The sequence below is a fragment of the Pelodiscus sinensis genome, chromosome 8, assembly GCF_049634645.1.
Source record: "Pelodiscus sinensis isolate JC-2024 chromosome 8, ASM4963464v1, whole genome shotgun sequence".
NCBI classification, from domain to species: domain Eukaryota; kingdom Metazoa; phylum Chordata; order Testudines; family Trionychidae; genus Pelodiscus; species Pelodiscus sinensis.
Genome location: NC_134718.1, coordinates 51,793,390 through 51,804,643, shown reverse-complemented (window position 1 = coordinate 51,804,643; position 11,254 = coordinate 51,793,390). Strand labels below are relative to the sequence as shown.

Below are 11,254 nucleotides of genomic sequence, written 5' to 3'. Positions count from 1 at the left end.
GCTAGAAAAAATGTAAATAGGAGATCCAAATGTCAAATTTGTGCTTTTCATGAATAACTTCATCATGCTTGCAGAGATGAGAACATTTGTGGAGGATTGTTGAGTGCTTTCATTTGGGTATTCCTAGAACTGAAATCCTTCCTCACTCAAGGAGACCTATCGAGCCCAAAAGGTCAAGTATATTAGCAAAAATTTTAACTAGACAAAAAAGCCAATCAATTTTTTAATCTTGTGTCAAAAAGTAACACTATGGGGGGGGGGGGAGACTTCATTTTTGCAGTACCTATTCTGTGGGGCTATGTCTACACTGACCCCTTTTTCGGAAGGGGCATGCTAATTTTGAAAGTGGGAATAGGGAAATCTGCGGGGGATTTAAATATCCCCCACGGATTTAAATAAACATGGCCGCCGCTTTTTTTCCGGCTTTTTTTCCTACTTTGAAGTAGGAATAAGAGATCCTCCAGAATAGGGCTTTATTCTGGAGGATCGGGCCTGTCTAGACGCTTTTTTTCCGGCTTTCCCCCCCGCGGATTTCCCTATTCCCACTTTCAAAATTAGCATGCCCCTTCCGAAAAAGGGGCCAGTGTAGACGTAGCCTGGGGATTCTGGAATGAACGGTGGTGAAAACTGGCTATCTTTGAAAAACTGGTTATATCTCTGTCCTTCCTGGCTTGATTTCTGTGCAGAATACTGAGGGTTTTTTTAAACAAACTTAAAAAAAGAGGGAGCAAAGCAGGGAAGAGTAGAACCCCTGTCCTAAAATAGGCCATTTCTCTTAAAAAATTTACATTTAGAAGCTTTGCTTTATTTGGTGGCAAATGTAGTCTCCATCTCACAAGCTTTGTAACTCATCTTTAAAGGGCAAGAAGAGAGAGAACACAGTGGGCTTTCCTCAGTTATAGTACAACTGTGCAAAGCCATCAAAGTCAATATTCATAGGTATAACTAAAGGTTGAGTGCAGCTTCCTATCCTTAAGATTTACTGGGTGCATATGTATCCATTAAACTATGTAACAACCTCTTCAGCATAATAAAATTGCAAGGCCACTACCGAGTTTATGCCCATAGTACTTACACGCATAATATCTACACTGCATTATTATTTTTCCTAGTACAGATGTAACACTTTTGCTGTAGGGAATGTGATTACTATTCTAAACTTCGGTAACATTAGGAAGTAGAACACTTGCTATAAAAGCTTATTTTGTTCCTGCTGTGGCATGTCAAAAATGGTTTTACAATATTGTTTACTTTCCATTTTTTTAAAATAAATCACCATTCTGCTCAGTAGTTATAGAAAACATAGGACAAATCGTGCAGTCTTTACTCAAGTCTTAGACATAATTGCCATTGATGTCAAGATCTGCAACATAGTGTCTGCTATCTTCATTCTGGCTTTATTTTAAATAAAATGTTATTGTTTATCTATCAAGTAAGAAAACCCTAGAGCAAATTACAATAGGACATAAAAAATTAGTACAAATTGTGTCTATCTTAAAAGTCAATAATGAATGCAGAGTGGCAAAGACTGATGCCAAACAAGATTACTTCTTCTTATATATAAGATGGTTAAGTTACAAAATGTTCTTATTTTCTGATTCTATATTATGTATACTCTTGCTCCCAAAGTGAATTTTAGGATTGTTTCAGCTTTTGTTGATCTTTTCCAAAGGCCAATAGATGAGAATTTGAACGCCTTTTAAAATATGAATATATTTTCATTCTAAATCATAGTTATTTTTAAATGTCAGTTAAAATGTTTAGTCCTGCAGTGCTTAAAGTCAGCAAGAGTTTTGTCTGCTTCAGGGCTGCTGAATTGGCCCTAAATAAGCAGACACTGCAGGACATGGATATGTATCTCTTTCCTCCTCATTTCTTTTTCAGGGAAGAGTTCAAATTCCTTTGTTCCACTATTGTCAGGAGATTAATTTCTAGTATCTCTCTCATCTCATTTGCCATGGTAGTGAACAAGATGGTTACCAACTTGGTTTCCAGGGGCATTGTCTGGGTATACTGAACGAAGGACAGAAGAAACTTGATAGGGATTTTAATAGGGCCTCAACTTTCTAATGTAAATGTGTGGAACTACCCAGCAGTTAATAAGTATAGTACAGGCAAATCCATGTTTATTTGAATCATTACTCAGGACTTTCACCAGCCCTTCTTCATTTACATCCAGGTCCTTCCAGCTGACCCATGGTTTGAACCTTACCATCCACCATCCTCATAAGAGGCTAAAGGTGGGCTATGTGAATGGGGAAGGTAGGGTGGGTTGGCTCCCTGCCCTCCCAATCATAGGAGTCCCCAACCTCCTTTGAGGGACTCCAATGATTGGAAGGGAAGGGAGCCAACCCACCCCACCTCCTTCATTTTGTTCCTTTATCCAGAATCTTTTAAGTCCTTTCCCAAGCCATTATCTGATCACTGGATGCCTTCCCTATGGTGTACCTACACTGGACATCTGCCACAAGGAAACTCCAGTGGTTTGCTTGGCTGCCTCCCTCCTAATCCGGTTGGGTTCCCAGACATCTCCCAATGGCATCCTGCCTAGCAGCAGTAATTGGTGAAGCGTTCCTTGTCCATTATCCCTTTCAGGATCATCAAAGGGCACCAGCAGCTGTGCTATCCTTAACTACAACAACCACCTTCCACACTGGGCCGTTTAGGTGACCCACGCTCTGGATCCTTATATTGAATTAAAGTGAGACAAGATGTCTGCTATGCTATTATCCGTGTCCAGCACATGATTAGAAGAAAAAAATATGTTGAGGGTTAATCACTGCAGAACAAATGCCCTCATCAGCTTCGTAACATTTGTGATCTAAATGTTTGAGGATGGAGAGAGGCTGTTCTCATTAGTGACAGATGCAGAACAAGGAGCAATGGTCTCAAGTTACAGTAGAGGAGGTCTAGGTTGGATATTAGGAAAAACTATTTCAGTAGGAGAGTGGTGAAGCACTGGAATGGGTTACCTAGGGAGGTGGTGGAATCTCCATCCCTAGAGGTTTTTCTGTCTCGGCTTGACAAAGCTCTGGCTGGGTTGATTTAGTTGGGATTGGTCCTGCTTTGGGCAGGGGGCTGGACTTGTGAGGTCTCTTCCGGCTCTATGATTCTATGAAAAGGACTATAGGGTTGTTGATGCAGTCCTTCACTTTGTGGACACAAAAAAAGCCTACTAGCTTTGGTAACCTTAAGTTTGCTGGTCTGAGAGAAAGGCATACACTCACATAAAACTGACTGGTTCCATTTTGAGTCAAACAAATGAAATGTTTATTAACAAAGCAGAGGTTTTTCTACTTCAGATTCTTTATATAATGTTTCATCCCTATCTTGTACCCCTTGAGGTGATCCTGGACTCTTTCTTTAACCGGATCTTCCTCTCTCAATCTCTAATCAGCAATGATTCCTAAAGAGAAAGTTTGTTTTGTTATACAACTGTTCCAGTTAGCTGCAAAATGCCACACCTGCAACTTATAAAATTAGCTGGGCTGACCTCTGTCTAAGACATTCCCATTCAGAGAAGGTGACTATCCACTTCATAAATCCTGGCCCTTTGGGACCAAAAGCAAAGAGAGGAATTGCAGTATCTTCTTTAAGGTAACAACAACTCTTTAACTAGGAGAAATGTGGAGGTGTGTCTGTTCTGAGTAGGATTCGGGGTGGAGGAAGGAGAAGCAATGATCTACCAGAATATTCAACCACTAAGGTAAAGAAAGCAGCAAGTCTATCTCGTGCACACACCATCTGCATGATATACATACGTACCATGGGAAAAGTTTGTTAGAGTCAGAGAGATGGTTAAAGTAAGCACGTTTTACTCCCAGGAAACTCTTAAGAACGCTCACATTTGCTCCTTCAGTAAGAGGCTCTCAAAAAAATCCTTAATAATTAAAGGAGCTAGCAGGAAACTTTGGGAAGGGAGGATTTCATACAAACTTGAGAAGGATGTAATATACAGGAATTGGATTACATTCATTTAAATAGCTTTAATGATAGAAATGTGTGTCTAATTTTGTTTAAATATCTTTTCACTCTGCAGGTAGAGACGTATGTAGTGTGTAGAAATCGAGTAGTATCATGTTAAATAGTTTTGGAGCCATGAAGTAGACCTCATTGTCATCTGTGTTTCAGAAGCCATCATCATTCTGCAGTCTGTAGTAAGTAAATAAGGTTCTATGGACTCTCCTCAGCTCATGTGGTTCCCCACTGTGATGGGGTGTATCAACCCCTTACTGGCCCATGACGGATTAACCAGGCCCGCTTGGCTGAGAAGGCCCCTCCCCCACAGCCCTGCTGGGTATGCTCCAACTGCGGGCCTAGTATAAAAGCCTGGGGAGTAGTTCAGACAGGGCTGATCATGGGAGGGGAAGGAGCTCCTGCCCAAACATAAGAGCAGCCACCTCAGCAGCAGCAGCAGCAGCCACTTCCACCGCAGTAAACAGATTCCAGGAAGCACAACTAACCAGGAGGACGCAGGAGGGGAAGACGCTAGCCAGCGGACAGGGTAGGAATTAGCTCAGGGTGGGAAGCTGGAGGCTTCTCAGCATGTTTTAGGTGGATTCCCTGCAGAGCCAGTGGTGGGATACACCCACCACTGACAGGGCCCTGGGCTGGGGCCTAGTGGAGAGGGAGGGGCTGGGTCCCCCTACCTCCCTCCATTGACTCCCAAAAGGGGGTGTGCCTATTGTAATACTGACTTGGCCACTGGGCCTTATTGTCCCATGAACTGGCGTTACTATGTACTAGTCTGCCGAGTCTTACTGGCCTAGACTGGGGGTTATAGTCTAGGCCGCTGGGCCTCACTGCTCTGTTTACTGGGGTTACTATAGATTTGGCCACTGGGCCTTACTGACTTGTCTTGTAGACTAGGCCACTGAGCCGTGCTGCCCTGTTGCAAGAGGCTATGGATAGGGGGCTGATTATGGGTTGAGGCCAAGCAGATGGGGCTCAAGAGGGCCTCTTGCCTGGCTTTCCAGGGAGCTGGACTTCCCACTCTGTGACACCCACATATTGCATAAGTTGTGTACAGAGCACAACAAAGGAGAATAAAAATATTGACCAAAAGGATAAACTACCCTGACATTCTTATGTTTTCTGTTTGGTTGCCAGGACCCTGCACACTGCCAACAGTTCCAATAAATATAACTGCCAGTAGACGTCCTGCTTTCTCTATATCTGCATCACTTTATCTTCCTTGCATGCTTACTGGATTTCATATAAAATGCACACACACACACCAGCAGACTTTTGGCAGCCCTGTGTTGAGTGAAAGTGTATGGTAGGTATGGTGAGGATGGGACTTTGCACATGTGCCTTTGAACAGGAGCCCACAATGTCATAGGCTAGCCTGTCCCACTAAAATTCTCGCAGCTGCATTTTGGGAGCAAGGACTTTCCCACTCACAGGCATATCCTCCAAAGACTGTGTCAGTTTTTGAAAGTTACAGAATGTGCTACCATTGCTTTGCTGTAACCTTACTTCATTTTTTTCTTCCCGCCTCCAGCAGTTTAGAGTTTGTAGACTAGGCCACTGAGAGAGAAAGGTCAGGTTCAGGTAATTATTGTTAGGATGCCTCAGGTCCATTCCCTAGTGCAGGATTCCCCACTGCTGATCTTGAACATTTTGCTATGTAACAATGGGCCCAACGCAAAAGCTGAGACAAAGTAAGTTCTGATCTAAATGCGCTGTTTCTGGCTGATTCCTCTATAAGGGATTAAAATAAATTCCTGTAGATGTGTTTGGATCAGTATCTGAACTTCGAGGCTAGAGCCAGATGTTAGGTCAAAAGCAATCTATACCCAGAATGCACTATTTATTATAATCTTGATGGCATGATTTTGACATTTGCTTAGAACCTTACCAAATTATTTTAAATCAATTTCCAAAGAGTTTTGTAGGCTTTAACACTGCATTTAGAGTGATCAGAATTACAAAAAGATAATATTGTCAACCTGAGATGCAGGCTGCATTTGTGATGCAAAAATAGTGGAGCCTTTCTAATCATTATGCATCTTGGTTATGTTCAATTACATGTAGTTAAAATGATTTTATCTTCTGCATTCAGTAGTCATAGAGTATTATTTTAAAGGAACTACAGTATAAATGTTTGCTCCATTTTAGTATGGGAAAAGTATATCCCCAGAGCAGTGTGACCTCAAGTTGGCAGGTAATTGACAGTAGGGCACTGATCTTTAATGGGAATAAAGCAACACTGCCATGCTTTCACTGAGATTCTGACAGGGTTATCTAACATATAATTATGTAACTTCAGCAGAAATGTTTTCTTTTTCTGTAGGCCGTTGTAGTACTGAAGAAACAATTTCTCTGCTTCCAACTTATTTTTCTTCATTGTTCTTTGTTTCTGTCTGACAACAAACATTAGCTGATGGAGCAATATAATTGGAAGTGACCAGTGACCACAAAATCTTGTGTGGGAGTTCTTCCTTTAACATTTTTTTTTCTATTGAAGATACTTTTTTCCCATCTCTTCCTCCCCCTTTCTCTAATCTGTGAAAGAACAGTACATTGTCAAATGCACTGTAACCACCAAATTACAGTACGATATACAAATGTTGTATAAGCATATTAAAGTAATATAGAATTGCCATTAATTTAGCAGTGGACCATACTTAATCAGCAGAATACTGCGTGAAGTTTTTCTCATATGCCTGAGGATTTAAAAGTATTGGCTGTGGGAGAGAAAGGCCACTTATCCATTCCATGCCTCAGATCTTCATCTGTAAACTCTGAATAGTAGAACTCCCACACACTATAGGGATGTTATGAGGATAAATATATTTACAGCTTATGAGTTGCTCAGTCAGTGTGTTGATGGGGCCATATAAGTACCCAAAGTAGACGGTGTGCTGGCTTTCTTCATGCTTTCAATCACAGCTCTGCCAATAAGCCATTATCCTCCCATTAAATTAAAATGGTGTAATATTCTACAGTAATTGTCTAAAATATTACAGTGATGCTATAGCAATGTTATGGCTTGTTACCTTAGAACATTTTACAAGGTCTGATATACAGCCTTTCCTACTATGGTTCAATCATATGGATCCATTCAGCACCAGATTGGCCACTGCATCAAACTGCATAATGGGTTTTTCTTATTTCAACCCAATATCCAGAAGAGGACAAATTACGTGGCAACTGTGGCAGCATCCTAGCTTCCCGGTGTATCTGGTTCATGGTATATTGCTGTGTCCGCACTCTGAGTGGGGCATACTGGGGAATATTTTGAAAGTTGTGAGCAATAGTGCAAAAAAGTAAGGAAGCTTAATCAATTTACTATAATGTATTTAAACTAAGCATTTATTCCATGGCTCATTATTTTAGCTTCTAATGAGCCATTCTTGCACAGCAACTGCAAAGGTTTATCTTGCCTTGCATCCCTAAAAAAATGATGTCCATGTGTTTCGTTTATCATGACCTCTCTCACAGCAGAATTGCCCTGATTCCTCTGTATCCAGGGTCTTTTGTGGTGCGTTGGGACAGAGTCAGATATGCCCCCAGATCTGTGCAAGAAGACCAACACTTCCATTACTTTATAGGCAAATACATTCACATTTTCCCCAGAGTAACATTACATTCATAAACAGGCTGATTTGCAAAAAGGTGTGTGAAGTCCCAAAATTGGGTCAGCCCTTTCAGTTGGACTCTTTGCACCATCCCTGATGTTCACAAGCCCCCTTAAAGTTCCACATGTGACATGTCATTAGACTGTATTGAGAGAAGGTATCATCAGGGAATGGATACTAAAGGGTTATTCCCTCTTTTCTATCAACAAAGATCTTCAGGGGACAAAGAAAATTCTCCAATCCCTATGAATGTCCCATTTAGTGACTGACAGTCCACCTCCCCTGTCAGCTTATTGTAAAAACATTTTTTTTTACTTATGTTTTAAAAGGAAGCCTGATTGTTGCATTTGTGGTCGAGCAAGGCCTAATGGGCTTTCCTATATCCATCCCATTTAAAAAAAAAAAACTCTGTCTCTTGGAATCTAGCTTCTATCTAGAAGCAACTTAACATTTCTTCATGGTCTAGTTGCATGAATTATGGGATCCCTCTGTGTATTGGCTTCTTGGAGGCTTTTGAGTATGATTCTCAGGCAACAACCATGAAGTAAGCCCAGATCTGCCTGGAAATCAAAGTTTGGAAATCAAAGCCAACTTGGTTGCAAAGAAATAAAGGACAGACAAATACCACATTAAGCCAGTGTGGAAATTCAGGTGCTGTTGGACATCAGCTAGACTTCCCTGCCCTCTACTCTGCCCTGTTAGATTTCTTAGACCTTACTAAGCAATTAGTATATGTGGAAAATGAAGCCTCTGATAACACAGAGAACCTGATGGTAGTCTAATGTCCCACCTTACAAGGTTTTTTGGGGAAAGGGGTCATAGTTTCACACAGTTCTTTAGCAGGAGTAAGAACCTGAATTTTCATTACAATTTGATTACATTTAGATTTTGATTAATTTCAGGAACAAGTACAAAGTAACACTAATTAATTTCCACAATTTTCCCCAAAACTGGACATATTTGGACCATAGTTCTTGTTCCCTGATATGATGAAACATATTCAAACACAGCCTGAGGGAATTATTTGGTCGTTCGGTGGGCCACCAAATTTATTTCCATCCCATTCTAAACTAAAAATCTAGAAGGGAGAAGTTTGTCATTTTAACCTCCCCCACCCAAAAAAATTACTTTTTTTTTCTCATTGAGCTATATCTTGCATAGGCTTTTGATTTAAACAGAATAGCAAAACCTATACTAAATATAATAACTAATATTAATAATTATATTTTACAGAAGAGGAAACAATGCATTAGTCATTTTCACTATTATAAAACTAATAAATCCATTCTGTTTTATTTCTATGGTAAGAAAAACTAGGGAGATGAAAACCATGCTTACCTATTTCTAGATAATTTACCTGTGTTTGAGCTATAAAATAAATGTCTCCTGGATTTCTCTCCTTCATTGTAAAAGAGACTGATGGAGCTGCCCAAGGCACCTTCTGACAAGAGCAGAACTGGCTAAGAACAAAACAGAACACATGTTAACATTCTGTTTCCTGGAAAATTATGAAAGCATTCTGCATCTCCCAGTAAAATATTGTGACATCTGTATATTCTAAATAAGGGGGCTGTTAAGTAACAGTAGGTAGCAAAAGAAAAAAAAGAAAAGAGAAAAAGAAAAATGAATTACTATAGCCATCTCTGCTGACCACATGAATTATTTTCTGGTAGGGAAAACAAATCTGTTATATATCTCTGGTTAAGATTTTATTTATTTGCAGTATGTCCCCTCAAAGTCTTTTTTTCCCCACCTGAATCATTTAATCAGTACATTGTGATACTTCAGACACTTGGAGGTATTTTTCTGAACAAAGGTCAGAAAATTGCTACAAGGTGAGTAATATATCAGTGCAGTAAATTTTAAGAGACAATACTTGTGCCACACAAAAAGGGACTTCTGCAATGTGGTAAATTTTCACATGAGGTGCAGCACTTAAGAGTGCCTCTGTTTATTTTCTTACATGTTTTTTTCTGATACCTGAATCTTGCACCCTGTGAAAGGAACCACCATTTACTAAAAGAGTGTTTCTTTCTGGAAGAGTCAGTGTCTGCCCAGAAATAGAAATATGGTTCTTTTCTTTGAAGTAATTCTCTTTGTGTGTGTTTATGTTTGAGGGTGAACTCATTTTATTGAAATCAAAGGAGATTTATTATTGACTAAAAAGGGCCAAGATTTCATCTTTATCAATATCTTGCTGGTTCAGGTGACTGCCATTTTCACTGTAGCAGTTCCCTGATGATCAGTGATATGAGTTCATACATATTATCTTCAGATAGTGGCCACCATTAAAAAGCCAATATTTACCTCTCAGTAATATCTCTCTATATAGAAAAAAGTTTTTCCTGCTGCGTGACAGAATGATAGGGGGTTGGTGAGCAAAGTGAGCAGGGGGTAGATCTCTAGGATTAGATACCAAAGTAGTTCTGGAAATATTGCAATTGCAATTATGATCTTTAAATGTAAAAATTGACCTTTTTAATGGTAACTATTACAGATTGTGAGGGGTGAGCGGTGCGATCACCCCCTCTCAGCCCGAGGAGGGGGGTCTGCGGACCCTCTTGTCCTCTTTTGGTCCTTCGTTGTACCCCGGGTCTCTGCTATGGGGCCCGAGTCCTTGGGTGCGATCACCCTCTCCCGGACGGAAGGGGGATCAGCGAACCCTAAAATAGTTACCCATCCCTGCAGGATGGGGCCGAAGCCCCTAGTCCGGGTTCTCCCCCCTCGCGGGGTCCCGACTTGCACTTCGCTATAGCTATGGTCGTTGGGAGCGGGATGCTCCTCTAGGAGAGGGAGGGGGACCCGGTCCCACCCTCTCTCCAGGTCCCAGCCCGGGGCCCTGAGTGTCGGGGCCTGCTCGCGCCCCGGCACGGTGGATGGGGGGTCACTCCCTCCGTAACCCGTCCACCCATGGACGCCAAAAGCGTCCTGCCCCAGGCTCCTTCCTCCCTCCTGGCGGCTCTTGTCAGCGCCGCCCCAACCCTCAGAACTTACCCTGGCTCGGTTGCTCAGATCCTGGGTCATCCGGGGGAAGTCGCCGGGGAGAGTTCCCTTGGCCGGGTTCACTCTCGGCTTGGCCGTTCCCTCCGGGTCCGGCGCGGTGGGGTTCGGCTCTTGACGGGGAAGGGGCTGGCTGACCGCGGGTGGTGACGGCTGTCCCTATGGCCCCAGGGCCAAGGTCTGGCCGCCTGCAGGCCTGGGTGGCGCTCGGGGTCTGTCCTCGGTGGGGGGCCGCTCCTCTGCCGCTGCAGGGAGGCTACCCCCAACCACGCCAGTGGCGAGCCTTTTCAAAGTGGCCCGCTGCGCCGGCCGCTGTCCAGGGCCCCTCCCCTTCCGGTCGCGTGCCGGCCTCCGCCCCCGCCACACGCCCGCCTCGCTCCACCCTGCCCTCGAGGGAGGGGCCAACGCTCCCCTGCCGGCGCAGGCACGGCAGCAAGTGGTCCTGCTGGCTCCTCTGGCTTACACCGGGGTAACGCCAAGGGGCTCGGGACTGGCCGCCGGGTCCCGGTGGGGGGTGGCTCTGACCAGCCTCCCCCCGGGTCAGTGACGGCCCGTCACACAGATATATAACTATGAAAACAACAAAATCTAGGATTACAAAAGATTTAGTCAGGAAATATGTTCCCTTAATGTGATCTTTCTTTTATTCCTAAAGCGTTAAGAAAACCATC

General features: G+C 42.7%; 1 long non-coding RNA gene across 2 annotated transcripts; it reads right to left on the bottom strand.

The window, feature by feature from the left end:
* Nucleotides 1-7,382: 7,382 nt before the first annotated feature.
* LOC142830429 (uncharacterized) lies at nt 7,383-10,711 on the bottom strand. Of its 2 annotated transcripts, none has more exons than XR_012905660.1 (3): nt 10,578-10,711; nt 8,922-9,043; nt 7,383-7,520 (listed from the first exon to the last, which is right to left on the bottom strand). It is a non-coding gene; the product is annotated as an uncharacterized LOC142830429 (long non-coding RNA). The 2 variants fall into 2 exon arrangements; XR_012905661.1 differs by having other exon boundaries at nt 7,387-7,520; nt 8,941-9,043.
* Nucleotides 10,712-11,254: the final 543 nt, after the last annotated feature.